A 15727-nucleotide genomic window follows, 5' to 3' on the forward strand; every position below is an offset into this window, starting at 1 on the left:
ATAATATTTAGATCGAATATAAAAAAATGGGTATTAGGGGGTTAATTCAAAAGTTTTGGTTAATTATTTTTTTTTTTTTGTGGTAAAGTTGTTCACTTTCGGAACTTACACAAACTTGCAGAATACATCAACCACTGACAGCTCACCGTTTTTTATTTAAATCGAAAAAACTCTTGGTTACTTACATTCCCCTTTGACCAACCTTTTGAAACTCCTCGGAAAATGGTAAAATTCAATGATCTCAGTATAGATAAAACTTCAGGTTATTTGTAGTTCGTCATTCAAATTTGAGCCTATTCGGCCTACCAGAAGCTGAGATACAGATCGCCAAACTTAGGATTTTGTATGGTAAAACAGCATTTGGTTACTATCTTTTGTCACAGACTGTATGTGCAGAAACCAAATTTTTTGATTACACTCAATTTTTGTCACTATAAATTACGAAAACCTTACTATTATTAACTGTCTATTTTCTGTAAATATAAATTTAATACGATGACTAGTAAAAAATTAATTGAAGAAAAATACACATGTGATCGCTTTGAGAATTAATTTACTTACAGGCAACAGAAAAAAAAGAATGTTTCTAAGATCTTAGACACAATAAATTTCAACTTAAACCCAAAATTACAATATGCTCGTGGACATCTTAGATATTGCTTTGAATATTGATTTTCTAGCTATCGTTAGGGTAGTTACGGTATACTTCGTAGATTGGATACTAGCAATATTCATGTTTCTTTTTAGATAATCTCATCCAGACTACTTTCAGAAACAAGGTTGGGGAGTAAACCTTGATCCAATCTTGGATGAAACAACTAAAAGCATGAATATCTCTAATCCCGGCCACGTCCATCTTTACCATAACAAGGAATAGGGGGAGGAAATGTTGATGTAGCACTTACTTAGCGAGAGGCCACCGACTCAGCGATACCCTCATAAGTGCTACGGAGGTGGAGATTGGGAGGGGTAAAAGGTCATAGGATTCGCCTGAAAAGCTAGCGATGGACCCAAAGCATTGTTGTTTAAATGTTTTGAAATTTAATCTTTTGAATGCTGGCAATCAAAAGATAGCAGATTTATTTTGTTTATTATTTATTCTTATTAGTCTTTAGTCTTTTTTTTTGTGTCTCGAACTCAGGTAACAACAAAAATGTTTTAGGAGAAGTTTTCCGTTCATAAACAAATAAAGAACAGAACCGATCCCTCCAGGGTAATCGAATCAACGAAAAAACGAAGAACAAAAACAATAAAAAAAGACGAAGAACAAAAAATAAATAATTTAAAAATAAACTTTAAACACGACCGAGGTATAAGCGTTACACATACGTTTTCTATTTTTAAACCAGAAACTGTCTATTTCGGGTTATCGCATCTAGAAAAAAGCGCGTTCTAACTAGTATAGCAAGAGAGAGTACCCTCTCGGTGCGGATGTTAAGGTTTTAAGTCGACGCAACTTGAATAATGTTGATTTTCCTTCTGCACTGCACTAGGCACTACAAATGAATTTATAAAGAAAATAAAATTAAAAATTTTGTTGTAGAAAAACCGAAAAAAAAACAATATTTATCGAGACGAATTGACAGCACAAAATTTTATACGTCCGTCCATTTTCGCGCTCCGCCTTCTTTTTTCAATATTGGTTTTCTAGCAATCGGTTCAAAAACATATTTTTTCCTGCTTCAATTTTATGTGGAAAATAAAATTAACTTTGATAAAGTTCGATCGACGGCAAACACGTTAAAACCAAGGTTTTTCAATTAAACGTTAATCAAATTTTGAGCATTTTCAATCATTCCTATTTCTACTCGAACATGTACTATAGTTTTATGCAATTTGTGTGAAAAAATACATGTTGGCTTTTCACTTTTGTATTTCCAGCAAAGATTTGTAGAAATTTAGGTTTTGCTTAGTTTTTTTTCTATGAAAGGAATTTTGAGTGTAATCAAAAATTTTTACTCTATTCCATACACTTAACTTGTTCAACTTAGTTGCCTATATAAAATTGTTTTTAATTATTATTAATTGGCAATCCATTTTTTTGTGTTTTTTTATTTAAGTAAAATTAGTTTTGAGCGTAATCCAATATTTATCGTGCAACTCCAACATATGCACTTTTTCTGTACAATCAAATTTAAGTAGAGATGTTAAAGTTAAAACACGTTGACGTTTTTAACGGTAATAGGTAGTTTTTAGTAAAATAAATTCAGAGAATATCCAAAAATTACTATTTCTGCATAAAAATATTCACTAGATTTCTCCAGAAGGATCATGCCACAAAAACTACATGTCATTGCTTTAAACATTGTTTTACAGGCCAATGGGATGAGAATTTTGGAATTTCCGTGGTTTTAAACAAAAGAAATTTTAAGTGTACTTCTACTCAAAAATGTTCACTAGATACGTACAATTCAGTTTATGCTGAAAAAAAAACTACATGTCATGTAGTTTGTATCGGTTGTTAATTTATAGGCAAACAGGTTAAAAATAGTATTTCTTGAAGTTGTTTCAATCTTAATAAGTTTTGGGTGTAATTTAAAACTTCTCTTTCTATTTAAAAATATTGTTTAGACTATTTTTATCAAACTAATGTAAAAAAAAAACTACATGTCAGAGGTATGTCAGATATTTCTTGATTCTTGTCTGTAATTTAAATTTTTAGTGTACTATAGTCTGCTCAGACATGTTCTTTGAATTTCTGCAAGCAAATTTATGTCGCAAAAATGTCAAAATTGTTTCATTGACCAACACAACAGAAGGAAGTTTTTATCTAGGACGTTCCTACCAAGAGATAAAACTGATCTAGATCAGTAATTAGTTATTTAGATCAAATCCAAAGGGATAAAAATGTAGTGCATCTTAGTCCAAAATACTTTGTCGGAAATTCGACGCTTCTATCATGTATTTCCAGAGCATTAGAGGTTTTGGCATGCGAATTCCGCGATCTACAAAAATCTGCCTCGTTAGGGATGCTAAACATATTTTTTGCTGCACGTGCCTTATTTTTCTAGGTAACTAGAGTCATTCGGGATTGAAATGCCTCAAATTATAACATATGCGGTAAAATTTTAAACAATTCCAATGTCACTTCAGTCTGTGAACAAAATTTGTATTGGTTTCATTGCTCTAGGGAACATTCGTGAAAGAATTTCGTTGCTGAGGTATGGCTAATTGAGATTTAAGGTATGACTGATATTGGATCCTAGTGTTAATGTGAGATTTTTCTTTTTTTGCTACAGTCAGAGATATCCACAATCGATAGAGTGTTTTTACAACTTCCAAACGGAAAGAAAAAAGAGCTCCTCAACTCACCAAATAACGCGTTCTTCAAAGCATTGGAAGTTGTTCATAGACTACTAGGAAGAGATATTAGATTTGAAAACTATAGAGCCAGAAAACCGGTTTTCTATGGATCCCCTATGTCAGTAAAGGATAAATAAAAACTCGTTTTGGAAAAGTGGATTGATCTACAACTTTGCCAAAGCATGTATACCTGCCTTAATTTCTACAGATAAGAATGTTATTAAATTGTGAATAACACCAAGCAAAGGATCTAAAGCAAGGTTTAATTAAAATTCTTATTGACGAGTGCTCATCTGACTATTTTTCAATTCAAAAAATATCCGATCACATCCCTGTTACTTTCCTCTTCTAATGTTCAAATTTCAAATCTAAGTAGTAGCTTGAAAGCTTCTCAGCAGAGGTTCGGAAGCTTCTCAGCATATGCTCGGAAACTTTTCAGCAGAAGCTTGGAAGCTTCTCAGCAGAAGCTTGGAAGCTTCTCAGCAGAAGCTTGGAAGCTTCTCAGCAGAAGCTTGGAAGCTTCTCAGCAGAAGCTTGGAAGCTTCTCAGCTGAAGCTTGGAAGCTTCTCAGCAGAAGCTTGGAAGCTTCTCAGCAGAAGCTTGGAAGCTTCTCAGCAGAAGCTTGGAAGCTTCTCAGCAGAAGCTTGGAAGCTTCTTAGTTGAAGCTTGGAAGCTTCTTAGTTGAAGCTTGGAAACTTCTCAGCTGAAGCTTGGAAGCTTCTCAGCTGAAGCTTGGAAGCTTCTCAGCTGAAGCTTGGAAGCTTCTCAGCTGAAGCTTGGAAGCTTCTCAGCTGAAGCTTGGAAGCTTCTCAGCAGAAGCTTGGAAGCTTCTCAGCAGAAGCTTGGAAGCTTCTCAGCAGAAGCTTGGAAGCTTCTCAGCAGAAGCTTGGAAGCTTCTCAGCAGAAGCTTGGAAGCTTCTCGGCAGAAGCTTGGAAGCTTCTCAGCAGAAGCTTGGAAGCTTCTCAGCAGAAGCTTGGAAGCTTCTCAGCAGAAGCTTGGAAGCTTCTCAGCAGAAGCTTGGAAGCTTCTCAGCAGAAGCTTGGAAGCTTCTCAGCAGAAGCTTGGAAGCTTCTCAGCAGAAGCTTGGAAGCTTCTCAGCAGAAGCTTGGAAGCTTCTCAGCAGAAGCTTGGAAGCTTCTCAGCAGAAGCTTGGAAGCTTCTCAGCAGAAGCTTGGAAGCTTCTTAGTTGAAGCTTGGAAGGTTCTTAGCAGAAGCTTGGAAGCTTCTCAGCTGAAGCTTGAAAGCTTCCTAGCTGAAGCTTGAAAGCTTCTCAGCAGAAGCTTGAAAGCTTCTCAGCAGAAGCTTGGAAGCTTCTCAGCAGAAGCTTGAAAGCTTCTCAGCAGAAGCTTGAAAGCTTCTCAGCAGAAGCTTGAAAGCTTCTCAGCAGAAGCTTGGAAGCTTCTCAGCAGAAGCTTGGAAGCTTCTCAGCAGAAGCTTGGAAGCTTCTTAGTTGAAGCTTGGAAGGTTCTTAGCAGAAGCTTGGAAGCTTCTCAGCTGAAGCTTGAAAGCTTCCTAGCTGAAGCTTGAAAGCTTCTCAGCAGAAGCTTGAAAGCTTCTCAGCAGAAGCTTGAAAGCTTCTCAGCAGAAGCTTGGAAGCTTCTCAGCAGAAGCTTGAAAGCTTCTCAGCAGAAGCTTGAAAGCTTCTCAGCAGAAGCTTGGAAGCTTCTCAGCAGAAGCTTGGAAGCTTCTCAGCAGAAGCTTGGAAGCTTCTCAGCAGAAGCTTGGAAGCTTCTCAGCAGAAGCTTGGAAGCTTCTCAGCAGAAGCTTGGAAGCTTCTCAGCAGAAGCTTGGAAGCTTCTCAGCAGAAGCTTGGAAGCTTCTCAGCAGAAGCTTGGAAGCTTCTCAGCAGAAGCTTGGAAGCTTCTCAGCAGAAGCTTGGAAGCTTCTCAGCAGAAGCTTGGAAGCTTCTCAGCAGAAGCTTGGAAGCTTCTCAGCAGAAGCTTGGATGCTTCTCAGCAGAAGCTTGGAAGCTTCTCAGCAGAAGCTTGGAAGCTTCTCAGCAGAAGCTTGGAAGCTTCTCAGCAGAAGCTTGGAAGCTTCTCAGCAGAAGCTTGGAAGCTTGTCACCACTCCGCAGAGGGCGCATGAGACTTGGAGACAAAAAAATTAGTAAAATAGAAAGGTAACGAGCATTGGTCCCCCGACCCTAACACTTGACCCTTAGCAGCAATCTGGTTCGATCAAAAGCGGAACCACAACGCTGACTTAAGCGAGCCATCCCAAACCAATAAAGAAATTACAGCTTTACATATAAAAAATGGAATGATCAATTAGGGTGTAGAGTAAAGTGGGGCAAAAGTTCGAGTGGGGCAAGAGTATCTTTTTAAGATTTCTAGCTCAAATCAAATCAAAACTTAGAAATGTCATGGTGGTTCGAATGCTATTCAAGTAAGAGACTTTCATTCTAAATATCATAAAAATCGATTGAGATTTGGAAAAATTATGGCTATTTGTTGTTTTTCGACGTAAATATTGTAATATTTGGTCAAACTTTCGATGCATGGAACCAAATGAAGATAAAATATTTTTCAATATTTTATGTAAGGGCGTTTCTAGGCCTATCACAAGGATGCTTTGACGTGGATTAGTTTTTCCATTAATAGTTGGAATCAATTTTTGGCCCATAGCGGGGCAAAAGTTCGAATCTGCGGGGCAAAAGTTCGACCCATGTATAAACCCACGGAAAATTTTTCAAATTTCCTGAAATCTACAAATTTAGCGAAATTTGCCTGATCGTGCGAAAAATGTCACAAAAAATTCACATTTCCCTTAGTTTTGCGAAAAACTGCTATTTTTTGGGTGTATTACAATTAACCCTGTTTTGGACATTTTTTGATGAAAATTTAGTGTGTATTTTTCGACAAACATAAGTTTACGGCTGGTAGAAAGTATGCCTGGCATAAAAGTATTGATATTTTGTGTTTTAGGCAACGAACTTTTGCCCCACACTAGATTCGAACTTTTGCCCCACCGGTGGGGCAAAAGTTCGAATAACTATTTTGACACAAGTTTGTTCAGCAAAGTTATAGCCAAAATGATGAAGGTTCGCTGTATGGTATTTGTTTTGTTTCATCTGCTATTATATTCCTGGAAACATTGATTATACCACTAAGGTCGAACTTTTGCCCCACCTTACTCTACTTACATTTATTGATGAACTTATCCTAGAGTTTTTTTTTTTTTTTTCTTCTAAGCAATGGGGGGATAATCTGCTCAACAGACGCCGTGTGGGGTTAGGGACCATTTACTACATGCAAGCAGTAAACAGGACTACACCCCCGACCCACTAAACCATTTCCATTGCCGCCAAACCCTTCGTCTCTCCGGGACCACCAAGAAGGCATTGCTTCGGAGAGGGGCTATTGCACATCGCATCCTCCAGGTTAGCTGCGTAGCCATGCAGCAACGAACATCGATGACACGCTTAGGGGGGTCCACCAAGGTAGCATGCTGGCGCTTTGCCAGCTTCCCAGGTGGTCCTCACCTCCCGTTGTCCGCTGAAAGCGGGCAGTGTCGACCACTACGCCCGCGCCCAGCTGCACCGCAGGTATCAAGAACTGATACTGCGGGCTTCGCAATTTGACCTACTGAAGGCTCAGGCCCTATCAGCTAGCACCAGCTGGGATTGCTGACGAAGGGGCCTCCACCTGCCCCGAACAACCAGAGGCTCGTACTAACCCAGTAGGCCGGCGCTACGACAGCAGCGCTACCAGGATGTTCTCCCCGCGGCCACTTAATCGCTGTAAGGGTCGATTTCGACCGTAGGGCACCGGTATGACCTACGTAGCCGACTGCGAACCCTTGGACCACCTGTTGTTTAGCGTCTGCACTAGCCACTCCTCGAGTCCACTCGCCACCTCCTTTGCAGTTCCGAGACGATGTGGGTGATAGCCGATGAAACGGCATTCCAGCCAAACTCGTCTTCACACATCCTCTGGACCAAATTGTCCGGAGTCGTGTCCCGACCGCATGTGGCTAACATGCGGTCACGCATTGTGCGGAAACGCGGGCACACGAACAAAACCGCCGTTTCCTCTAAACCTGCACAAACTGGACATTCGGGAGAACCCGCATGACCGAAACGGTGTAGATACTGTCTAAAGCAACCATGGCCCGAAAGGACCTGTGTCAGGTGGAATGTTAGTTCCCCATGGCGCCTATTGACCCAGATATCTAACCTCGGAATCAACCTGTGAGTCCACACTCCCTTGGTGGAACTGTCCCACGCACGCTGCCATTTGACCATGGAGGCCAGTCTGGCAGTCCTGCGTATGCCTCTTGTGCCGCGCATTTCGAAGCACTCTATGTCTTCCATAATAAGGATACCAATAGGCACCATACCGGTGATGACGCAGAGTGCATCGTGTGACACGGTACGGTACGCGCTCGCAACCCTCAGGCACATTAGCCTATAAGTACTCTCTAGCTTGCTACGGTAGCTCTTGGTACTTAAGGCCGTGCCCCACGCCGGGCCACCATACCTCAGTATGGACGAGGCGACACTGGCCAGAAGATTTCGCTTGCTGGCGTACACCGCAGAGCTATTGGACATCATCCGGGACAATGCCACAATAGCTGTGGAGGCTCTCTTGCAGGCATAATCGACGTGGCTACCGAAGGTAAGCTTATCGTCGATCATCACCCCCAAGTGTTTGACGGAGCGCTTCGAAGTGATCGTGCAGTCGCCTACACTGATCACCGCTTGCTGCACCGACTTTCGGTTGTTGACAACAACCGCCTCAGTTTTGTGGTGAGCCAATTCCAGTTTCCTGGAGCTCATCCACTCCTCCACAATTGAGATCGAGTGGGCTGCAGTCAATTCCACTTCTTCGATCGATTCACCGTAGACCTCCAGCGTAATATCGTCGGCAAAGCCAACGATGACCACACCCGCCGGGAATGACATTCCATAACACCGGGCCCAGGATGGAACCTTGCGGGACTCCTGAGGTTATGTGAAAGCACTTCCGACCCACCTCTGTGTCATAGACTAATACCCGATTCTGGAAGTAACTTCCGAGAATTTTGTACAGGTACTCGGGTATCCCCAGACGCAGGAGCGCATCGGCAATAGCCGCCCAACTGGCACTATTAAATGCGTTCCTTACATCCAGAGTCACTACTGCGCAGTAGCGAATACCCCTCCTCTTACGCTGGAGTGTTATCTCAGCGGTTTTCTTAACCGTCAGAATAGCGTCTACGGTGGACTTCCCTTTCCGGAAGCCGAACTGGTTGCTTGAGAGACCATTTACACACTCAGTGTACCTCAACAGTCTGTTGAGGATGATCTTCTCGAGCACCTTCCCCGCCGTGTCAATTAAGCATATTGGTCTATACGCCGACGGGTCACCAGGTGGTTTCCCCGCCTTTGGCAATAGTACCAGGCTCTGCCTCTTCCACGCATCTGGAAATACTCCCTCGTCCAGGCATATCTGCATAGCAGATCTGAACATACCGGGAGCCTCCAAGATTGCGACTTTGAGGGCCAGGTTTGGAACTCCGTCCGGACCTGGTGCCTTCCCCATGCTTAGGGATTTTGCAATCCCTGCAAGTTCCTCATCGGTTACTCTATCCTCATCGCCCGCCCCAATCCCCGGCTGTCCTACAAAAGGAGGCCATGGGCTAGGGTTGTGGCGCGGAAAGAGCCCCTCGATGATCCCCTCCAGCATCTGTGGAGATTGCTCCGTAGGAGCAATTGCACCTCTTGTCTTCGCCATTACGATCCTGTAGGCATCACCCCACGGGTTCGCGTTGGCACTCTGACAGAGTCTCTCAAAGCAGGCCTTTTTGCTTGCCCTTATCTCGGACTTCAGCGCGACTTTGGCAGCGGTGAACACCGCCCGTCGTTCTTCACGCTCCTGCTCGATACGTGCTCGCTGCATCCGCCTCCTGGCCCGTAGGCAGGCACGGCGCAGGTTCGCAATTGCTTGAGTCCACCAGTACGTCGGTGGTCTCCCATTTCTAGGGTGGACTTTCCTAGGCATGGTCGCATCGCACGCACGCGAAAGCACCGCTACCAGTTCGTCCCCGCTTAGGCCGAGTAGGTTACGCTCACGGCGGAGCGCCTCCCTAAGTACTTCATCATTGAAGTACGATGTCTTCCACCTACGAGGGCTTGGCCGTGACCTAGCCGCTTCCTCTACGCGCTGCCTGCTGTTGTTGTAGTCGATACTGTAGCGAACCGCCAGGTGGTCGCTGTGAGTGTAGGCATTGTCTACCCTCCAGTTCGAACTACTCGTTAGGCCAGGACTACAAAAAGTAACGTCGATAATCGACTCCGCTCCGTTTCGGCTGAAGGTACTTTTGGTACCAACATTAGCCAGATCGACATCTAGCACGGCCAGTGCCTCTAGCAGGATTTGACCTCGCTGGTTCGTGATACGGCTTCCCCATTCCACGGCCCAGGCATTGAAGTCACCCGCTATTACTACTGGCCTTCGCCCTGTCAACACGGTCGTCATGCAGTCCAGCATCTGCGTGAACCGCTCGGTCGACCAACTCGGAGGCGCATAGCAGCTACAAAAGAGGACCCCGTTCACCTTGGCGATCACGAAGCCCTTGTAGGTAGTAGACACCAACTCCTGGACGGGGTATTTACCCGTCGTCCATATCGCCGCCATTTTTCCGGATCCATCCACGACCCAGTTGCCGTTGCCGGCGGGTACTCGGTATGGGTCCGATATGATGGCGATGTCCGTCCCCCACTCAGCAACTGCCTGGTACAGCAGTTGCTGAGCTGCGTCACAGTGGTTCAGGTTCAGCTGCGTTACCTGCACTGTGACTTTTCGTTAATGGCTCGTTTGGAGGTCGGGCACCTTGAGCCTCCCGTTGGATGATTGTTGTTCACGGACTTGCCGGAACAAATCAAGCACTTGGGAGGGTTCTTGCAGCCTAGTGCCTTATGACCTTCCTCACCACAACGCCTACACAACTTGGTCCTATCAGGGCCTTTACAGCCCCAGGACTTGTGTCCTGGTTCCCTACACCTAAAGCAGATCACCGGTTGCTCATGTATGTTCAGTGGGCATACTGACCAACCAACCTTGATCTTGCCTACCTTAGCGGACTTATTTGCGTCCGCCACAGGTAGGTGTACTAAGGCCACCTGAGTACCTGCTGGACCTTTCCGTAGCTGAACGGCAGCGGTGGTCACCTGAATCTCGCACTGTTGCCGCAGTGCTGTGACGAGCTCTTCTGCGTTGGTGATCTCGTCAAGGTTCATCACCTTCAGAGTCACTGACTGCGTCAGAGCCCTCACTTCGACACCCTCGCCAAGGACCTCTTCCGCCAAACTTTTGTAGGCGGCGCCCTTGCGCTCCTTGTCGCGCTTAAGCTCGAGAATCATTTCACCTGTACGAGTGCGTCTGACACTGTGTACGTCGGCTCCAAGATCTGCGAGCTTCGCGTCACTGCGCATCGCCTTCAGGACTTCCGAGTACTTGGACTCTTCCGTCTTGATGATGATCGCATCACCCTCCTACTTTTCTTAGGCCTGGTATCCCTGCGCTCCTGAACTTCCTGCTTCTCCTTCTTCTTCTTTCTCACTACGGTTGTCCAGGGGGCGTCCCCCCCCCCCTGATCCGCCCTAACCTGTGGTGATTGAGGACATCTCAAAGGTCGCAACCCCCTGTTCCCATCACTCCGTGAGGGGCCAGCCTTTTCGGGCCCACCCTTGTCGGCTTTCCGGGACGCCTGGCTGGGGTCCGATTTTCCGGCACTTCTGCCGGTTTTCGGGGTTAATATCCGCCTGGCCTTGCGAGCGCCGCCGGGTAGCTCCTCCCCTGATGGCTGCCTCGCGCGCTTCTGCGATTGCTTGTTGTAAGCATTCGCTTCCGCACTTTTGGGGCTACCCGCGAAGACGAAGGGCTCCGTCTGGGTAGACTTCGGCACCTTCAATTCCACGGGTTCTGCCGCAGCCACAGTCGCCATGGGTTCAGCATGGTTCTGCTTGGCCGCGAATATCGACTTACGAAGTCTGAACAGGGCCTGCTTGAGGTCCTTGCTGATGTTGGACTTCGAGGACGCAAAGTCAATTATGGAGTCGAGCTGCTGTGCAGCCACTTCCATCGCAGAGAGCCCATCTCTACTTTTATTGATGGCCCTCATCAACCACGCTCCATCCATAACCTCACCCGATGCGTTAGCCGGGGATGAAATATGGTTTCCAGCACTGGCACTACGTGCACTGCTGCCTCCTCCTGCTTCCGCTCTCCTCAACGGAGACCTAGCTAACCCACTTCTTGCGAAGGGGTTCGCTTCCCTACTACTGCTACTACCTGCACTACTATTATTATTTTGATTTTGGTTTAAGTTTGTATTCATGATTGGATCCCACGAGTAGCACGGGAAAAGAGGTCCACCACGCCAGAGCCCTGCATTAACGCGGTAAGGGACAAAATACTGTGAGGGGTGCCCAGGTGCCCCACAGGCTCCGTTAACGGCCGAACATCTTTTTCACCCCTTCGACCATTCATTCCTCAGCACGGTTTTTCGCATCACACCTTGAATTGGGGTTACCCCGTTTGGTGGACTCTTACCACCGGAACAGGTCGTCCGTAGTTCTATTCTATACGCCGGAACTACACGGCTACAGTTGATAGCCAAACCTTTTACCGAACGGACGCGTTTCTTTTGCTTTGCTCGTTTCTCGCATAACAATAGTGGCAATGAATCCGGATCGACCGAACACAATTGTTGTGGATTTCAGTGTGCTTCCAATCCGACCTGAAGCCGCAAAAGTGCATAAGTTTATTATGGAAGAACTGAAATTACAGTTATCGGAGGTGAAGCAAATTCAGTTCCATCACATCCGAAAATGCGTTTTCATCGAGTTGACCAGTATTGAAGCTGCTTGTCGGTATGAAACCGAACATAATTTAACGCACTTTTTTTGGTGCGGTGACAAGAAATTTGCGATCCACGTCTATGTTGATAGTGGAATAACGGTAGTCCGAGTGCAAGATCTCCCTCCTTCTGTGGACAACGCCACCGTGCATAATTACATGCAACAATTTGGTACGGTAACTTCCATCACAAAGGAACGCTGGAAGCACTACTTCCCCGGAGTGCTCAATGGTGTGCGAGTTCTGCACATCAGGCTGCGACAACCAATACCTTCGTACATCACAATAAACGGATTTCAAACCTCTTGTGTGTACAATGGCCAAAAACCAACGTGCCGGCTGTGTGGCAAAGCCGCCCATCCTAAGCAGAAATGCTTGGAAACGGTTGCCGCACCAAGCGCAAAAACAACACTACCTACACCAGCACCACTATCGACTGAATCAACACTTCGTCCCTCCGACTTTCCACCGCTTACCGACGATCAAGCGCCATCATCCCCCGATACGTTCGGGAAAATAATAGCTCGAGCTAGACGATCTCTTGCTGAAGAAGAAGGCACCAAACTTGTGGACAACAAGCACTACGACTCTACCGACAATTCATCATCATCCAGCGCCGGCACAATTGACGATTGTATAGGATCGGCAAAGCGACGGCTGTCAGCTCGAAAAGCGAATGAGAAGAAAAAAGTTTGTTCGGACCAGTGTTCTTCCAACGTAGATCCTTTGGTGTAATTTGATTACCTGATTATTAATAAAAACGGGAAGGGATTTTTATTGTGGGAATTCTTTATAAAAAGCAGTTCGGCTCCGTAAAGCTAAAAATGGCGGTTGAGCCTTTCAAATAAACGAAATAAAAAAAAAAAAAAAAAACTACACGGCTAACTTATCCTAGAGTTGCGCTTAGCCTAATGTTCTGTTGAGTGTGGTGGGTGTGTTGAAGTGTATCCCACGGCGGCTCTTCAAGGGAATCCTGTCCGGACAGTCGGGGGGGGGGAAGGACTACCAGCGCCATGCCGGCCAGCCCTGCTGCTTTGCACGCCATTAGCGTATTACCACCACGACATCACCACTCGACTCAGAATCACCACCATGCTTGGATTAAAGAAAGGCCTATGAAGGCGTTCAACTTCACATTAGTATTGCACTAACAATCAATTTCGGAATCATGCTTTATAACCCCGTTAGTTTCTTACCGATCTCATTGAAATCCTCTACTCCCGCCTATGCATCGAAATAGCAGTTTTAGCCATCATGATAATCATGCTACGTTCTGGGGGAAACAATGAAACACTTGTTCAAAGGGGGTATACAAATTTGCACCACACAACTCACAATCGGTCAGACCAATAAATTAACTGGGAGACACTGGGAATCTGACTGCACTTCTTATTCTGGCACACAAATGGTCTGCTTGGTGTTCAACCGATAACTAATGGCTCTGAGCAACCTGTGCAATGATTTTATTGGTATCGATTGTATGCGCTAAGAAGTGATGGGTGAGTTTAGGTACTCAAACACGATCGGCCTGATCATCAACGGGAGATCATTATCGATCTTATCAGAGAATGAGTGTCTGCTGTTAGGGTTTCTGATCCGGTGGATTTTTATTTTATGGTGGTGATGATAATGATGTGGATCAAAACTATTGGGGTGATTATTGGGTGGTATCAATTGGGTGATGTCGGATAAAAATTAATCTGATAGCAAAGCAGCCTGCGCCCAGCGGAGCATACATTCGAGGCATGCGGCGCGATTGATCGACAATTGGCAACGATCAATCTGATGAGTTGTTCTGATGTTGGTGTTGTGAGAGTGTGATGATTCGACATGGTAAATCTTTAACCAAAACTCCTGTGTTGGTTGGTGAGGCTTTGAGCACCATCAGTGGCTCAACACACGAGTAGTGATCACCCGCCACCAAGCTATAGGAGCAGGTTACAAGCTTCTCAGCAGAAGCTTGGAAGCTTCTCAGCAGAATCTTGGAAGCTTCTCAGCAGAAGCTTGGAAGCTTCTTAGTTGAAGCTTGGAAGCTTCTCAGCAGAAGCTTGGAAGCTTCCTAGCTGAAGCTTGAAAGCTTCTCAGCAGAAGCTTGAAAGCTTCTTAACTGAAGCTTGGAAGCTTCTCAGCAGAAGCTTGGAAGCTTCACAGTAGAAGCTTGGATGCTTCTCAGCAGAAGCTTGGAAGCTCCTCAGCATAAGTTTGGAAGTCTTAGCGGAAGCTCGAAAACTTCTCAGCAGAAGCTTCTCAACAAAAGCTTCTCAGCGAGAACTTCAAAGCTCTGCAACAGAAGCTCGGAAGCTTGGAAGCTTACAAGCTTTCCAGTCAAATGTTTGGGCAAATGGGAAATTGCGTTGTGAGTAAAGAATGTGGCATTGTCCATTAAATAAATCGATAGCTGCAGTTACGCCGACACATTACCAAACTCAAACAATATTCATTAGATCAATGAAATGAGACGAAACACACAATCAGTCCCGATAAATCGCAGTCCACCCACTCCTGCCCACCCCAAATCAATCATGATTCCGTTTCCGTTCGAAATTTATTGGGAACACAATGTTTGACGATTAGTTACTCCAAACACGTATCGATGATAATTTGAATTCAAACAGAAAGCATTTTCGTGCATGGCGCAGAGTTTATAAGCACCACAAAAAATCTGCAAAATTGTGTGCTTTATGTAGAGAGAGAGAGGAAAAAGGGAATTCCGATTGGTGCGCTGTGCTGGTTGCCGGCTGGTACAGAACTAGTGCACATTGTTCCTTATGTTGCTTTTTCCGTAGACGACGGAACGACGGAGTGCCCAAATGTGGACTATAGAACAACCGACCAAAATACCAGAACCTAGAACAAAGGACCGGCGTTGAACGAAACGTTGTTGGTCCTGGCCTCTTGTCGGCATGATTTTGATACACAAAGGCAATTCGGTTGCCTGCGCCTACGGAATGGCATAACTCGTCATCGGACGTGCCTGGATTCAATACGAGTTCGGAGGGGGGTTTCGAGCTGGTAGAGGGGAGTACAGCAAAATACGTGAAAAAGTGATTCAGCCAACATAAAACGGCTGTGGCCCAAGCAGAGAACATCGTTCATTTATGTAATCCTGAGATAAGGATTCCCACGTAACACGGCCAAGCAGAAAATTGAACAGGACACCGGGTAAAAAATGTTAAAGTTGTTAATTTTGCGGTCACCAAGGCAAACAAAGGAGAGGGCTGCCGGTTCTGGTGGGCTATTTATGCGGTGCAATGTTGTAAAGTTCCAGCAGCAGCAATGGCCACGGTATGCGACGAAGGACAATGGGTGCTCCTATTTGCATTTTACAGGTTACGAGGTTTCGGGAGGCCTACGTGCATACTTGGCTTGGCGCTCTCGGTATGGGTTAAGCCGCCCTGCTGTATCCGTGGCCACCGGAACGACACACTACTGACCGAGATAAGACCTGACATAGCCTATGTCAAGTCCTGTTGCCAAAGCGGACTAGTACTGCGACGAGCAACGACGTTGAAAAATACGACCCAGATTGCTTTTTAAAACAGGATAAGTAATGATGGACGTGTGTATGTAATGTTCGTAAT

The 15727-nt window shown here is 45.3% G+C and overlaps 1 protein-coding gene across 12 annotated transcripts in view; it reads left to right on the top strand.

Annotated features, from left to right (window-relative positions):
* LOC5576549 (translation initiation factor IF-2) overlaps positions 1 to 15727 on the top strand; it is a 393961-nt gene that overhangs the window by 353189 nt on the left and 25045 nt on the right. The window lies entirely within an intron of this gene.

The sequence above is a fragment of the Aedes aegypti genome, chromosome 2 (genome assembly GCF_002204515.2).
Source record: "Aedes aegypti strain LVP_AGWG chromosome 2, AaegL5.0 Primary Assembly, whole genome shotgun sequence".
NCBI lineage: Eukaryota > Metazoa > Arthropoda > Insecta > Diptera > Culicidae > Aedes > Aedes aegypti.